We start from the raw sequence: 18,115 nt of genomic DNA, 5'->3' as shown, positions 1-18,115 counted from the left end.
TATATGTTTTCTCACCTAGCACAATGCCTGGCCAACAGTAGACTCTCAAGAAATATCTGGACTGTGTCCTTTTTGCTCTGAATGACATGAAAAACCTGAAAAATCTTGACTGAGGTCTCAGGGTTAGATGGTGGTGATGCATTCGTGTTAATTTCCTGACTTTGGTGGTTTTATTGTGGCTTTGTAGGAAAATATCCTCAAGCGTGAGAAATATACTATAGTTCAGGGTTGATGGGACATCATGTTGACAACATAGTTGAGTGATTTTGGGCAAAAGATACATTTGCCATTTATCTGTAAGTCGGAGATGGTTTCCAAACGCAAGCAAGCAAACAAACAAACAAAAACAATGACGCACATCAATGTGCCTCGAGAGACACAAAACGAGTTACAAAAGGCAGGTGGGATGACGTCATCCTCTGTGCTTCCATCTGCTGTTCGCCCCACGTAAAACCATGATGGCGTCCTTCCATTTCTACTTGCAGATTGTTTCTGGACTTTGTCCCCTCCATCACTTTCAATATCACCACCTGGTTTAGGTTCTCACTGCTGCTCGGCAGAACCAAGGCAATGGCCTCCAAGCTGTTCTTCCTGCCTCCAGCACCAGCTTCTCTTTCTGTTCCGTCCTGCCCTCCCCTCACAACCCCCACACCTAATCTGTTCTCCGTACTGCTGACTGAGGGGTTTTTCTAAAACCCAGACCTGCTTGTGTCCTGCTGAAAATCCCTTAGTCCTCTCTCCCTCAATGCCTGCACATGAAGTCCCAGCTCCTTTTCTGTCCTCTATTCTGGTTAGAGCCTGTCCTTCCACTTCTGCTTCTGCTCACTCCTTTCCTCTGAGCTTGAGCAACACTGAACCCTTCATCTTCCTGGGAACCCACCGGGACCCTCCTGCCTCCCTGCCTCAGGAATGCTGTTCTTTCCTCAGCTTTTTTCTGGCTGAAAGATTTCTGCTCACTCTTCAAGATCCAGCTCAGTTGTCACTTCGTCCGAGAAGCCTTCCCTGATCCCCAATCACCTACCCCAGGCAAAGTGAAAATGCCTGCCTTTGTGTTCCAATAACTCTGGGTGCAGTCGCTCTCATAATAGCTACCATCGTTAGGGAATTGTGAGCTGTGTTCTATTTGTCCTTCACCAGACTGTGAGCTCCTTGAGGACAGTCACCAGCACAGTGCCTGGCACCTTGTTGGCATTCAATAAACATTTGTTGAACAACGAAGAAGCCAGTGCTGTGGGGGTTGAGGGGAGGGTGCTCTCTGGACACTCATTGAGCCTTTGGTGGGCACCGATGTCTTCCCTCCTGGATGGAAGAGTCTGCACCAGCTGGAGATTTGGTGGGTCTGGGACATACACTCCTATAAGTAAAGTAAGTGAGTTAAAAGTAAGAAATTCTCCCCAAAATTGAAGCTTGTTTTCTTTTCTTTTCTGAGTAGTTCCGAAGCAACATAAAACAGCACACTCCTTTCCTGCTTTCTCCACACGAAGAAAGACTCTGATAAAGTCGGCTCCAGTTCCCCAGCCTCCGCAGAGTGGGGGGAGGAGGGGCTGTCCAGCTGGGGCCTCAGCTGGGCTGCAAAAGTGTGCAGGAGGGGTACAGAGGGAAGAAGCTGGGGTGGGTGCTACTTATCCCTGCCCATGGGGGATGGCAGCATGTGGAATGAGGGAAGCCAGAAGCTGCGTAGGGGGCCAAGGTCCAAAATGCTGATTGGAGAGCCAGGTCCTGCGTCAAACCTGGTGGGAGAGTCAGAAGAGCAGCCAGGCGTGCGGCGGGAGGGGAGGGGAGGTCGGGCAGCCGCAGAGTGGAGGGAGGGTTGTCAGGACGGGCGAGCCTCACAATGTAGCTGGCATAGACCTGTCATTTGAGGGCTAGCAGGGCTGCAGAAATACAAGGGTGGGTTAGTGCATCTGCATAAGGATTTGGAGCGAGTCCGATGACAAGGAACCGTAAGTGATCAATACAGCCTCTCTTACTAACACGAGTATTTCTTTCTCCTTGTTTCAAAGCCTTTTTGCTTTTCATGGCATTTCAGTTCACAGAGAGATGAATCTCTGGGTGGAAAACCTAATGTCATTCCTGGGCTGGGCTCATCAAGGGTATTGGGAACTGGATCATAAAGCCCCGCGGAGAACCTGCTAAACAAGACTGAAGGTCACAGCTAAGGCATCGGGTCAGCCGGCTGAGGACCACTGAGAGTCACCACATAGTCAAAATCAAGTTAATTTCAAAGTCTGTCTAATAGAAATGTATGCAATTCAGGTATATCTGTCTTTAAGCTAGCCCAGAAGAAATCAGGGAATGAGTCATTCCATTTACAAAAAAAAAAAAAAATTCACAATAGAAAATTCTTTTATAGAGCAAGCTGCCCACATGTATTTAAAAAGAGCTGAGAGTTAGAAAAACTGTAATAAGCCCCCGAATGACTAGGAGCACATCTAGAGAAGTCGATTATACCCATCCCACACATCCAGGGAAGAGAGGTGAGCCACTCACAAAACCAAACAAGTCAACGATTGAAGCTCACAGAGCTAAAGAAGCATTGATTCCAAGCTTCTGATTCAAGAGTAGAGTTTGACATCTGTTTTTTAAAAGTCCCCATTTTCTCATTAATTCAATATTTACTGAGCACCAATTACCTTGTTTTGCACTGAATATATAATTGTCAACAAGGTGGAAATAATCCTTAATTTTACCAAATGTTATTCTAGTAATAAAGACAGACGCAATACAAATAAGCAGACAAGTGATTTAAAAAGCTGTCGATTGTGATGTGGTGTGCAGGAAACAGCCAGGTAGCTGAGACTGTGTGTTGGGGAGGCGGTTACTTTAGCTGGGGTGGCTGTGAAGGCCTCTCAGAAAGGGGTAACATGTGAGCGGAAACAAGGTTGTTTGCTGGCAGGAGGCAGTCATGTGATGCAGGGGAGAGTTCCAGGCACAAGGAATAGGTTAAAGAAAGGCTTGGTCGGTGTGAAGAACAGATAGGTAACAGAAGACAGTATGCCTGGAGCCTAGTGAGTAAGATGGTGTCTTGAGATGTGGTTGAACCAATAGACCAGAGGCTAATCATGCAGGACCTTAAGGTTCACGCTAGGGTCATGGGGAGCCATTAAAGAGATTTAAGCAAATGAATGCTATGTTTTAATGTAAGAAGGTTACTCTTGATGGCCACAGGCAACTGGATGTGGGAAGACCATCTGCACACTGTACCAATTGTCTAAGCAAGCAATAAATGAAAACCTGGATCAACATGGTGGCATGCAAGATGGAGTCACGTGGATGAACTCGAGATATGTTTTGGAAACTGAATGGACAAAGTCTGCTTCAGGTTAGGTGTGGGCCAGAGGTAAAGGAAAAATCAAGAATGACTTCTAGGTTTCTAGGCTTCTAGACGAGCACCTGGTTGGTGCCATCTCCTGAGATGGGGAAGATGTGCAGGAACAACAACTTTGGGAAAATCAAGAACTCATAATAGATGTTAGATATCTTTGAGACTTGCAAGTTGAGGCATCAAATAGACAGTTGGATAAATGCATCTGGAGTTGAGAAGTGAGGTCAGCTCTGAAGAGAAAAAAAAAAATCCATATATATAACCGTGTAGACAGTGGTTGGCCTACTTTAGGGCCAATTCACTTACTCGTTAAATATTTGGCCATCTTTCTCAAGACAGAATCTTAGTGGTAACATATCTCAAATGCATTGTGAATTACTCTTTATTGCTTGCAAAGTATCTTATCTTAGAGAGCATACATTGGTTAACATTTACTGATTGTGTTAGAAGTGGCAGGAACTCTACTCATTTAATCTCTGCAATTGTCTAGGGCATAGAGGGCAAACGTGAGCACACTTCAATGGCAGATTGGCAGTGGAAGCTGAGAGTTGAAGTCACCTCCCTGCAGTCCCACAGCTGGTGTGTGGCAAAACACGGAGTGGAACCCAGGCCTCCTGACTCCAGGATCATGCTCCTGCCTTCATGACTCCTCTCCTCTCCGTAATAGTCCCTTATCTACCTTCACTGGGGAGCAATTGCTACAGTACTGCACTGGTACAGTAGCTGTGCGAGTTGTAACTTGGGGCAACCACTGAACCCCTCCAAGCCTCCATTTCTTCAACTATTGGCGATGGCTAATTTTATGTGTCAACTTGGCTGAGCCATGTTGCCCAGATATTTGGTCAAACATTATTCTGGATGTTTTTGTGAGAGTGTTTTTGGATGTTTTTGGAGATCAACACTTTACACTGGTGGACTTTGGGTACAACAGCTTTCCCTCCATAATGTGGGTGGGTCTCATTCAATCAGCTGAAGGCCTGAATAGAACAAAAATTGGACCTCCGCCAAATAAGAAAAAATTCTGCGGCAGACAGCTTGAACTGTAACATCACCCCTTCCTGGGTCTCCAGTCTTTCACCCTACCTTGTAAATTTTGGACTTGCAAGCCTCCATAATCAGGTGATCTAACTCTTTAAAACAAATCTCTTTAGGGGCACCTGGGTGGCTCAGTCGGTTAAGCATCGAACCCTTGGTTACAGCTCAGGTCATGATCTTAGGGTCGTGAGATCAAGCCTTGCATCAGGCTCTGCACTGGCCATGGAGCCTACTTGGGATTCTCTCTCTCTCTCCCTCCACCCCTCCCCCCACTTGTGTTCTCTCTCTCTAAAAAAAAATTAAATAAATAAATAAATAAAATCAATCTCTTTATATATGAGATATATATGTTGTGTGCGCACACGCGTGTGTGTGTATGTCTATGTGTGTGTACTACTTGGTATTTATTTTCCCTTCCCTTTAAAGCCATAGCCAATTTGACTGCTTTTCCCCAGGTCCTCACATTTGTTAGCCTGCCCCAGTTTTGAGGTCAGTCAGACAACTTGGTCAGAAAAAAGGGGCTTTTGAAGGCTCCCATGGCCTTGTCAGCAAATGCCTATACGACAGAGAGCTTTCTCATTTCTGATTATTTTTCTGTGAAAATGGGTGTTTTGATTATTTATCATGGCATGACAACCCAAGAACTTAAAGGCTTAATACAACCATTTCATCATCTTTCAGAATGGTGCTATGGGTGGACCGTTCAGATCAGCAGGTCTTCTGGTCGCCCTTGGGGTCCCTCATGCAGTTTCAGTCAGATGGAAGCTGGAGCTGAAGTGATTGAAGATTTGGCTGGGATGCTGAGATGGTTGGGTCGCTCTCCCTCTCCATATAGCCTCAGGGTCTCTCCCTTCTGCATGGCAACTCCCAGTGGTCTGTACACATGGTTTCTCCAGCAGCAAAGCCAAGCAGCCTATATGACTCCAGGGCTCCAAAAGTGTCAGGAAGGAAGCTGCTAAGCATCCTGAAGGCTTAGGTCCAGACCTCATGCAGGGACCACTTCTGCCAAGTTCCATAATTTAGAGTGAGTCCCAGGTCCAGCCCAGATCCCATATGGGAAGATCTACACAAGGATGTGAACACTGGAAGAGGCAGTTCTTCGGGCACCATCTTTGAAAGCTAGCTACCACAATGGGAAAGCTTAGAACGGACTCCATCTCACCCCCTAAACATTCTTCCTATAAAGATTCCTCTTAATGACTCAATGCTTTTTTAACATGCTTAAAAGGATTTTTTAACAACACTATTTCAAGACAAGTAAGAGATCAAATTGACAATAACACCAACAGTCAAAGACTGAGTTAGCCAATTTAGGAAACCAGAGTTCTCAACCAAATATTTTCTCCCTAGCCCTACCAGCTTAGCTCCTTGCTTTCACCCCTACAGGAATTCTCTCTAGGAGTTTCCCCAAGAGTTAGTTTTATTCCAGGCTTCAGAGCGCCCATGCCACTAAGATGACAGCCATACAAATATCAGAACTCTCCTTCAAAATTGGATTCTAATCATCTGAGAAACCAATGTTTACTTTTAGACTTTAGGTTGGGCCACATATCCCCTCTTCTCAAAAAATCAACACAGCAATAGTGGTCAGAAATCTTTTCTGTCATCATAGGAAATATTTTTAGCTCTTTTAAATCCACAGAAGGGATTTTTTTTTTTTTTGCAAATTTAAAGTTAGCATAATTTTATAATAAGTAACATAGTCACATAGTCACAGTCAAAATTTAAAAGTTTCAAAGGGAATTTGACTAAGAAATCTCTTCTCCCTTCCACAGCCCTATCCTTCAGATTCATAGTTTCCCTTTTCTCTCTGTTTTTTTCCCCAAAGATAGTCTATGTTTCCTCTCTCAGAGACATTATGTGCACATACAAGCAAATATTCACTCATATTCTTTTTCCAGGGTTTACACAAATGGAGTCACACTCTACATACTACTCTGCATCTTGCTTTTCTTAATAAATAATCTTAAACATTTGTCTATATCAATACATAATTTCCTTATTCTTTCTTTTTTGCTAGCTGCATGAACATTCCATGGTGTACATGTACTATAATGTTTTTAAATACTTCCCTCTTGATGGGCACTTAAGTTCTTTCCAATACTTTGCTATTAACAAGGTACAATACATAAAATTGTATATGCACCATTTCATATATATGTGGATTTATCTGTGGGATAAAGTACTAGAGTTGGTATTGCTGGGTCAAATGAGGTCATTTGTAATTTGATGGATAGTGCCAGGTTGCCACCCAAAGATGTATTAATGTACATTCTCACCAATAATGCATTTGTCTATTTATTCCACCCTTCCTAACACTTTCTCTTATTTCTCTTATCTCAGTGTGATTTTATTTTTAATGTCTCTTATTATGAATGTAATTGATTATCCATTTTTATGTTCAGATGCCATCTGTATTTCCCTTTTTGTGTCTGTGTATTTAAATCCTTTTGTTCATTTTCCTTTTGTTATCTTAGTCTTCTTTTTATTTGTAAGAGGTTTTTTTACATACGCAGGAAGTTAGCCCTTTGACTCTGACACAAAGCACAATTTTTTCCCCCACATAATCATTTGTCTTTTTACTTTACTTAAAATAGTTTTGCCAGGCAAAAAATTTTATCTTTATTTTTATGTAGTCAAATTCATCAGTGTCTGACTTTCATATCATTTTTTAAATGATTTCCCACTTCAAGGGGAAAAAATCAATTTTGTAGTAATTTTATAATTTTATAATATCATTTGTTACATTTGAGCCTTTGATTTATGCTGAATTTGTTTTGGTGCAAAGTGTGAGGCATAGAATCAACTTAATTTTTTTTTCCAAATGCCTACCCAGTTGTCTTAATACCATTTAATAAATCACTGATCTTTTCCTCACTGAATTTTGATGCCATCTTTATGACACTACATCTTACTACTCAGCATAAATCACGGTTTTTTGTTGTTGTTTAATTCTTTTATATTTTCTCAAAAGTGTTTTAATATTTTCTTCCTATAGAGCCTGTGTGGATCTGATCAAGTTTACTTCTCAATATTTTTCTTTTTCTTGGTCATTACTATTGTAAATGGTTAACTTTTCTCCTATTAGAATCTACTGGCCCTATATTCTGATGACCCTATCTTTCATTGATTTCTGCACATACATTTTATACATATTGTTTCTGGAGGAATGTACTTCCATCTTAACCTTCAGAGAATTCTTACAATTTTACAAGGAAAATAAGCATTTCAAAGAAAAAAAAATTACTATGTGTACACCATGAAGCAAGGTACCAGGAGCAAAAACTAGCAGACATAACGGATTACAGGAATAGATTATCAAACTCCTCAGATATTGAAATTATTAGATACTAGATAGAATAATTATGCTTAGTATATTTAGAAAAATAAAAGACACACTTGTGTACCTGCAGGGGACAGAAGCTACAAAAACTAATCAAGCAGTTTGGAAAATGAACCAAATAGAACTCTTAGAAATGAAAACATAATAATTACAATGCAAAATTTAACAGATAGATTTAAGAACAAATTAGATTCAGCCGAAGGGAGAACTAACAAACTGGAAAATAGGCCAGTGGAAATTATCCAGAATGCAGGCCAGAAAGACAAAGAGATTAAAAAAATTAATATATGAGTGGTTTTGAGGTATGAAGGATCGAAAGAAAAAAGCTAATTTCTATATAATCAGACTTCCAGGAAGAGAGAAGGAGACTGGGCATGAGGATTGAGGTCATATTTAAAGAAGGGACTGAAAATTTCCCAGAACCAATGAGAAAGTAAACTATAGAGTGAAGAATTCCAAAAATCCAAAGCAGGCTAGATATAATTTTTTAAAAACGAACAAATAAGTTAAATACCTCTTAGTAAAAATGCACAAGAGCAGAAGAAAGAAGAAATATTAAAGGCATTCAGAGGAAAAAACGATTGGTCTTGAAGGAGCAATGATTAAACTGACAGCTAACTTCTCAACAGCAACAACAGAAGCCTGTAAACAATGCACTAAGATCTTCAGTGTGGTGAAAGACAATCACTGCCAATCTAGAATTCTATACAAGATGAAACTATCTTTCACAGATGAAGGCAAAAATAAAGACATTTCCAGAAAAAAGCAGAAAGAGTTTGCCACCAGGAGTACCTCCCTAAAGGAAACACTAAAGGAGGACCTTCAGGCTGAACGAAAGTGATCGTAATTGGAAGGTCTAAGATGCAAGAAGGAATTAAATGGAGACAAGACACATAAACAGACATCTTCAGAAGAAATGCAGCCAACAAAGGTATGAGAAGATATTCAGCATCATTAAATATCAGAGAAATGAACATCAAGACCACAATGAGATAAGATTTTCCACTCATTCTATTGTCAAACTTTAGAAAGTGTCAGACAATACCAAGTGTGGGAGGAAATGTAAATCCACAGGCTTTATTTTACAACGCTGAGGGGAGTGTCAATGAGAAAACTGTTTAGTTTTATCTCCTAAGCTGAATATTAACCAATTTGTGATCCAATAATTTATCCTAGGTTTAAATTGAAGAGAGGGGCGCCTGGGTGGCTCAGTCAGTTAAACCTCCGATTCTTGATTTCATCTCAAGTCATGGTCCTGGGATTGAGCCCTGTATTCGGCTCCACGCTCAGTGGCGAGTCTGCTTCTCTGTCTCTCCCTGTCCCTCTGCCCCTCTCCCCGCTTGCACACACACACTCTCTCTCTCTCAAATAAATAATCTTAAAAAAAAATTGAAGAGAAATTCTTGCACATCACAGTAGACATGTATAGACAATGCTTATAGCAGCATTATTTAGCAAAAACGTAAGAATAATCCCAAATTCCATCAATAGGAGAACAGGTGAATAACTGTTAGTCACATAAGCAGATATTATGTAGCAGACAAAGCAAAAGAACAAAGTAATATGCAGTTAATTGGGAAGTCTTAAAAGACTATATGCTGGTTGGGGCACCTGGGTGGCTCAGTCGGTTAAGTGTCTGCCTTCGGCTCAGGTAATGATCTCGGGGTCCTAGGATCGAGCCCTGCATCAGGCTCCTGCTCAGCAGGGAGTCTGCCTTTCCCTCTCCCTCTGCCCCTCCCCTTGTTTGTGTTCTCTCTCTCTCTTTCTCATTCTCAAATAAATAAATAAAATCTTTTTAAAAAGACTATATGCAAAAGTTATAAAAGTTAAAAGGAACTCTTATATATGCATATATAAATACATATACATCTCTATATATATGCAGTGCACATAAATGCAGTAAAACTGTCTAAAAAGGAAAGTTTGGGAATGGTAAACCTGGGGTTCAAGGTGATGGCTACCTTGGGTGAGGGGAGGCTGGATGGGAAAACTAATGTGGTTAAAGGAGGCTATAATCAAGATGCTGGTGTTTGTGTTAGGGAGTAGGTTTACAGGTGCTAATTACCTTATTAAAAAATAACCAATCAATTAAGTTAAAGAGCATCACCAAAGGACAAATATTGAGAGTATGCCATGAACCAAAGATTAGGTTTAACCTAATTCTGTATACCTAAGTTCCACAGAAAGAAAAATTAAATTAAAATACAAGCTAATGGTCAGAGAGGGGAAAGCAAAGTTAGGAATTTGTAAAAACAGCAACAGAGTGAAGATCTCCCCAACTACTAGAAAAAAAGAAGTATGATGAAAAGAGAATTGAATAAGAAAGGGAAGAAGAGAAAACATAACAAGAATGAAGGCTCTTATAGCAAACAGATAGAAATCCAGACACATCAATAGTTACCTTAAGCGTGAAAGAATAAATGCATTTGTTAAAAAATGAAGATTGTCAGAGTAAATAAAATAAAATGAAATTACTACTCAGAATTTAAACACTGTGGAAAATAAGCAAGATTGCAAGAGAAAGGAATGATCCATGTATAAAATAATGAAGAAGGAAACTGTGAAATTGGCAACGCATTTTACCTCCAGACTTCACTTTGAAAAGTCCCACCTTATATAAAGTCTCTGCACACCCACATGCTGCACCCAACCCCCAACCCCATTCGGCATTCTTTGATAAGGAGAGCAAGGGAAGGTGCTGGCTTATTTCAGACTATGGGGGGAAATTATATGTGTGTAGATGCTTAATAATCCAAGAATGAATACTCAGTACGTGGACAGTTGTATATGACTGAGCACTTATTTCCCCCAGATTCCATGAATGTGAGATGCTGATGGCTTCCAGCTGAGCCCCTTCCCAAGATTGGTCCTCTGCCAAAGGTTATGCCCTTCTTCCTGGGGATCAAAGTGTAGGCATCAAAGGGCCAGCCTTCTTGCCTCAATCCGGGATCCCTCTGAAGGGCCATTCAAGTTTCAGCGCTCCTTGGGGACATCAGCTCTTGCAAAGTATCGCAGATCAATTTCCCCCTCTGCCCAACCCTGCTCCCTCGCTCTCTTACAGATGTTGCTGAGAGCACTCCTACTCTCTTAAGACCCCAACTGGTCTAACACAAACTGGGTGTTCCACAGTTTAATTCTAATGCCAGCCACCTGGAGTTAGCACAGACCCCCAAACAGGTTGAGACCAAAATCCTCCACATGACTCCCTCACTGCACATCTCCCAGGCTACGGGTCTCAGGAGTCTCTCGGCCACCCACACTTCTGACCAGCTGACCACAAACTTGGGGTGCCTATGACCTCCTCAGTTTTGAGCATTCACTAGAATGACTCCCAGAACTCAGGAAGTCACTCTTTTTCTTAGTACATTTTCATTATAAAGGATACACATGAGGAGGACCCAGCCAAGTGAAGAGATGCATGTGGTGAGGTCTGGGAGGGAACACAGAGTTTCTATGCCCTCTCCTCATGAAATCAGGGTGCGTCACCCTCCTGGCACATCGATATGTGATTTATGATGGATGATTACCAATCAGGAAGCTCCACTGAGCTTTGGGTCCAGAGTGTTTTAGGGAGTTTCATCACATTGACATAGTTGGTGAAATCATTGGGTAATAAATCATTTTCCAGCTCCCCTCTCCTCCCTGGAGGTCTGGCTAGCTCAAAATCCCAGCCTCCTAATTGCGTGATTGGGTGACCCACCTTTCTGGTGATCAGCCCCCATCCTGAAGCTAAGTAGGGACCCCTCCAGAGTCACCTCTTTAGCATAACAAAGACACTTCTAACACTCCGGAAATTCCAAGGGTTTCTGAAGCCTTGTGCCAGGAATCTGGGGCAAAGACCAGACAAATTTCTATAACAACTCCCTAAAAACACTCCCACACATAAATCTCTTGTCTTAGAGCCTGTTCCCAGAAAACCTGACCTAAGACTTTCTGCCGGCAGTGGTTCTAAGAAATGCAAGTGCTCTTTCAGTCTCTGATGTGTTCTGTGGAGAGCTGGGATCAGCCTTCACTGGTTTAGGCTCTGTCCACACAACCAAGACTAGTGTCTGGGTTACCTGATGGTAGTACCTGCAGCTGGTGGCCTGCTGGCAGTGTTCTAGCAAGGGACAACTTACACACGAAACAGCTCTTGGACCTGGGATGGTCCTGACTGATTTAGTTTCGGCTACTAACTATAATGACTAAAAGGAAGGAGTACTGGGCTTTTGTCCCTGTCTGCTTATATATGAAGAAAAAAAAGAGAAGAAAGTAAAGTAGTTTCTGATTTCCCTCTTCCCAGCAGCCACTTGTCTGAGTGTTTCTGGGAGTCCTGGACATTCAGGTTTGGTACATAAGCATGTTCTGAATTCCAGGTCCCACTACATGTATACTATTCTTCACCCCAGCTCTCCAAGCCAGACTTCTCCCCCATATTGTCATCTGGGGCACCCAACTCACACTGTACCCAGATGTCCCAGACATCCCAGCCTCAACATGTCCAAAAAAGTTAAATCTTCTCCACAAAAATGGCCGTCCCTTTTCTCTACCGTCATCTACATGATTATCTCAGCCAGGACCTTGGTCTATCTTTGGTGTCACCCTTGGCTTCTATGACTCTCTCATCTCCAGCATACATCCATCACCCTGACCTGTCAGTTTTACCTCCTGAGGGCTTCACAGAATTCCCCCTTCTCTGTCTCTGCCATCACTGCTGTGCCTTCCTCAACTCTCTCTCAGGCTGGATGAAAACACCCCACCTGTGTGCCTTCCACCACTTTTGTATGCTTAAATTCCGTCTCTACACAAAATTGAGAATGATGCACTGAAATTACAGGTCCAACAATCTTCCTTTCTTTTTTTTAAAAAAAGATTTATTTATTTATTTGACAGAGAGAGAGAGAGAGCACGAGCAGGAGGAGAGGGAGAGGGAGAAGCAGGCTCCCCACTGAGCAGGGAGCCCAACACGGGGCTCGATCCCAGGACCCTGGGATCATGACCTGAGCCAAAGGCAGATGCTTAACCAACTGAGCCACCCAGGTGCCCCAACAATCTTCCTTTCACCTTTATTTTTTTCATTAAAAAATATAAGGAGCACCTGGGTGGCTCAGTCAGTTGAGCATCCAAGTCTTGATCTCAGGGTTGTGAATTCAAGCCCCATGTTGGGCTCCACATTGGGCATGGAGCCTACTTAAAAAATATATTATATATATATAATATATATAAATAATAATAAATAAATATATATAAATAATATATATTTATATATAAATAATAAATATATAAATCATAAAATAAATAATAAAATCATATATATATATATGAAAAGTCTCTAGTATTTTTCCCCTTTTCTATGCAGTACCCATCTCCTCCCCTTTCTTCTAAGAATTGCCCTTCCTCCAACTCCCTAAAGTCTGGCCCCCCTCCCAGGAGCTGCCGTTTTCTCAGGCCAGTTAATTTGTTCCCATTCAGAGTTTTTTCCTAGAGTTTTGGACTCAGGCTCCAAGTATCTTATTAACCTCTCTCTATGGCCGGAGATATAAGATGTAAAATTTGTTAAATTTGGTGGCCACACATCTTGCTTTGATGAGTAGAGAAGCAAATGCAGCCAGTAAGAAGAGAAAGAAGTAAAAGTGGAGTGACACACACAAAGGTAAGCAGAATGGAGAGAAAGCATTCTGCATTGTTGTTTCCTTACACAAATGAATCATACCATACACGTTTTTCTTCCTTTTTTTTTTTCATTTAACAATATATCTTGGAGATCTTTCCATTTTATTTCTTATGAAGGTACTGTGTTCTTTCAATGGCTGCCTGATATGTAATAGTCTGAATGTTCCACGGGTCACGTACCTATTTCTAGCCAATAAGTAGGCTGTTCTCAATCTCTTGCTGTTACATAGAATGCTGTAACAAATGTCCTCGTACACATATGTATTTTTTGTAGAAGAGAGTCCTAAAAAGGGACTAATCACTCTCATTTGCTCAAGCTCTCTAGTATTTCCAAGATAAAATTCATGCTTCTTAAAAGGGCAGACACCGCTACCTCCATTTCTCACCCCTGCCCTATTCTCAAGCAATACAAATTGCTTGAAGCTTCTAGCTCGTATACCATGCTTTTTGTTCCTTTGCCTTTCTTTGCTCTTTTTTTTTTTTTTAGGATTTTATTTATTTACTTGTGAGAGGGAGAGAGAGCGCACAAGAAGGGGGGCAGAGGAGCAGAGGGAGAGGGAGAAGCAGCCTCCCCGCTGAGCAAGGAGCGCGATGAGGGACTCGATCCCAGGACTCTGGGATCATGACCTGGGCCGCAGGCACACGCTTAACCAACTGACTGAGCCACCCAGGCGTCCCGTCTTTCTTTGCTCTTGCTACACCTGGAATGCGTGCTCCACCTCTCTCTGCTTAGTTCATTCCTATTCATTCTCTATCACTCAGTTCAGGTGTCCGTCCCTCCAAGGAAGTGCTCCACTCCACCTTCATCATTGCATGTGCCACTTTGCATCTGATTTATTTATGAATAAGCCTGTGTTAGCTGCTGGATTATGAATTCCTCCAGCTCAGGAATTTACGACAGTCCTTGTGCCTTATTGTTTTTAGATCCAAGGTGCTGAGCCCAGTGTCTGGAACACAGTGTGTGCTCCATTACAGTGGAACGAATGAAGGTCTACACCCATAAATTTATCAAGCTCCTACACACTCACCCACATGCATGTCCGCTCCTCTTGAACGGTAATGGATCCGGTAGGTTTCTTTTTCTCTAATCAATAATAACAATACCACAAACACACACTTATGCACACATGCATACACCATAGTGTACAGATTAATGCATTGCTTTAATTTTATATTTTCTTCTAGTTGTCTAGTTAATTGCTTTAGTTAAGGTTTTCATTCTTGAAGACAATAATAATGGCAATAATAGCTGTCATTCATGGTGTCCCTTACCTGTTCCAAGCCCTGGAATAAATGATTTATCAGATCATCTTCAGATCTTGTGGTTCTGAAGGGTAGGCACTATTATTTCCATTTCACAAATACTGAGCCCAAGAGGTTAATATCTCACCCAAGATCACACAGCTCAAAAAACAACAACAACAAAAAACAACCCAGTCCTGGAACCTGTATCTATGAGAACTGAAAGCCCATTCTCTTTTCCTAACTAGGCTCTCTCAGAGTGTTTTTAATCCATAAAAGGGGCTATTGACTCAGGCTCCCTAGTGCAAGATCCAGACTCACAAATTTAAACCTACTTGGGAATTGCAAATACACTTTCATTTATTGCTGCTATAATCAAAGAGGGAGATTTTACTTAAATATTAAGGTTTGGGGGAAGAAGCGTATATAAAAACAGTTAATGAATATTCTAACTGTTCTTCTGATCCCTCGTACATTAACCTGCATTAAAATTTTAGCTGGATCCTGTTCCCCAAGTGCTCTCATTACACGTTACATATGTTACTTCGAATTTCAATAATAAGCTAATTTCCAACAATAACTACCTATGGTTAGATGTTACCCCTAAGGAATGTCTAATATTCAATATCAGCAAAACACACAAAATCACCCCTGGGATTGCTTGGACTTTTCTTTTCACAATTGAGATCTACAAAGTTGCAGTGATACACTAAACTGCAACCATCTCAAAAGGCATTTTGAAAGTATATACATCCAAGAAGTGTACTTTGGGGTGGTATAGCATAATTTCAATGGTTAGGCACACTGGCTTTGGAGGCAAGCAAACGTACCATCTGGTAAGTTCTGTGATCTTGAGCAAATTACCTAACTTCTTGGAGTCTTTGTTTTCTCTTCTGGGCCAATGTGAGGGGTTTTGTTTGTTAAGATAAGGGCAACTTCTCAGGCTCAGAAAAGGCTACTTTTTGCTATTTGAAATTTTAATTAATAGTTAATTTATGATACATATTTGAAAACCTAGCTTTCCTTAGTCCTTGAATTTAACTTAAATTATCATAATTTTATATCTAAATACAGAAAATTTCAACAATCACTTTTAAGATGGCCTTTGATTAATGTTTAATCAACTAAAGTTGAACAGACAAAACTTCTTCAAACAATCAGCACCATTTACAACTTAAATACCTTAAACTCTATTTATAAATTTAATATATTTTGAGTCTTCTTTTTAAGCCCTTCAAATGTCTGCCTTTTTAGCCAAAATCTTTCTAAGAACTCAATTCTTATAAATTTAATAAGTGAAATATAGTGAATCTCAAGTTATCATAAACACTGTAAACAATAAACACACAAAGATTTCAATTTTCTTAAACCTAACATGAAGGTAATAGTACTATGGATTTTATTTATTTCCTCCACTTCAAACTCAATTCTCAACCTTCCTGGAGTTAAAAGATTCTTGGCTTCATGAGCAGGAGTCCCAGATAAATTGTGGTAACCATCCTAAGAGAATTGAGGTTACTATCTTGACCAAGTAAAAGACCAATGACTAGAGATCCAAGACCAGGAAAAGAAATCTGTTGGTTTTGTATATCCAGAAAGGCTCTCCCCAACAAATACATGAAATCATTTCTATGGTTGCAATAATAAAGGATTCAACTCTTGGTCTTCTGAGGGCAAGGAACACCATCATCTAATTATTTCATCTACACTCACCTACTTGGTTTAGGTCTAACTTCTTTCAATAATCTTTACAATAATCTCTTTACTGTCTGCTGAATTTCTGCTTTCATTTTTATTTATTTATTTTTTTATCTTAGCCATCCTGTTTGACAGGGCACAGTCCTTTGGTTGGATGCTACATATCTCCTAAACTTTCATCTAGTTTTTTAGCCACTAAACCAAAGTCATGCTAATATCAATCTGATCATTCCAGCACCTCCTCCGTAAGGCTATTATGAAGACTAAATCAGCTCAATGAATGCTAAAAGACTTAGCACATTGCCCAGAACATAATGGGCACTTAACAAGCTATTATTATTTTGGGGTGTTTCACTACAAAGACATTTATCCAGTTGTTGAATTTAGGTAAAACAACATATAATGATTATAATGCTAAGTGAAATAAGTTAGAGAAAGACAAATACCATATGATTTCACCCATATGTGGAATTTAAGAAACAAAACTCACAAGCAAAGGGAAAAAAGTAAGAGACAGAGAGACAAATCAAGAAATGGACTCTTAACTATAGAGAACAAACTGATGGTTACCAGAGGGGAGGGGGAGAGGGATGGGTGAAATAGGTAATGGGGATTAAGGAATGCACTTGTCATGATGAGCACTGGGTATTGTATGGAAGTGTTGAATCACTATATTGTACACCTGAAACTAATATAACATACCACTGTATGTTAACTAACTGGAATTAAAATAAAAAACTTAATAAAGAAACATAATAAAATGACATATAATGTAATTGAAAAAATCATATATGATATCATATCATCCATTTCCTGCCAAAGTCTCACTAAAGCAGTAGTAAAAAGATGTTTAAAACAGCATAAGCCTATGAGCACAGAATTTTTTTTTCTTTTTTAAGATTTTATTTATTTATTTGCCAGAGAGAGAGAGCAAGCAAGGGAAGGGACAGGCAGAGGGAGAAGCAGGCTCCCCACCAAACAAGGAGCTCGATGTGGGACTCAATCCCAGGACCCTGGGATCATGACCTGAGCTGAAGGCAGAGGCTTAACTGACTGAGCCACCCAGTGTCCCAAGCACAAAATCTTTTAAAGGTAGAAGAGATAATAGGTCATGAATCAAGAAAATCAACTGATTAGTCTATCAAGAGGTAAGACACAGGGCTGTTGACTGGGAGTATCAGCTACAGTTGAAGGAATGGGTACCTTCTTGAAATAGAGAGATTAATAAAACTTTAGACACAAATATTGAGAGCCTTCCTTAGATGCCTTACCCTCCCACCTTCTCTGGGGAAAGCGACCAACTCAAAAATAGGCCCAAAGATTCTGACATCTGAGCTTGATAACACCCACTCACAAGCACGGAGCTTCCAATCAGCTTTTAGTGCTGGGTGGGCAGCCAAGGAGTCCCACACATTTAAAGAAAACCTCTAATATGAAATTCAAAGACCAACATAGCAGAAAAAAATTATGCAGGCAGAAGAAAATATCAGAAAACTATCATTAGTATCTTCACAGGAAAAGCATCTTTTAAACAATCAGAATGAAATTGTCTTTCTCAAGAAAAGGAATATCAAAAAGAACTTGTAAAGGTTAAAAATAAGAAAACATACAACCTAATAGAAAGTTCAGAACATAAGAGTGAAAAAAAAAACAAACTAGGAATCAGTACTCCATCAAAATAAAGGAATAAATCAATGACATGGAAGCAATGGAATCCGGGTAAAGGAGAAGCAAACAGAAAGCACATGAAGGAAATCCCTGAGATGATGGCAAAAGTATCCCAACACAACAGTTATGCAGCATGCTTGGAGGGCAGCCAG

General features: G+C 40.5%; 1 long non-coding RNA gene across 1 annotated transcript; it reads right to left on the bottom strand.

The window, feature by feature from the left end:
• Positions 1–261: 261 nt before the first annotated feature.
• Positions 262–4,566, bottom strand: LOC118533156 (uncharacterized). Its single transcript, XR_004916087.2, has 2 exons — positions 3,394–4,566; positions 262–1,874 (listed from the first exon to the last, which is right to left on the bottom strand). It is a non-coding gene; the product is annotated as an uncharacterized LOC118533156 (long non-coding RNA).
• Between the last annotated feature and the right edge of the window lie 13,549 nt (positions 4,567–18,115).

The sequence above is a fragment of the Halichoerus grypus genome, chromosome 3, assembly GCF_964656455.1.
Source record: "Halichoerus grypus chromosome 3, mHalGry1.hap1.1, whole genome shotgun sequence".
NCBI lineage: Eukaryota > Metazoa > Chordata > Mammalia > Carnivora > Phocidae > Halichoerus > Halichoerus grypus.
This window is presented reverse-complemented; position numbering and strand designations above follow the sequence as displayed.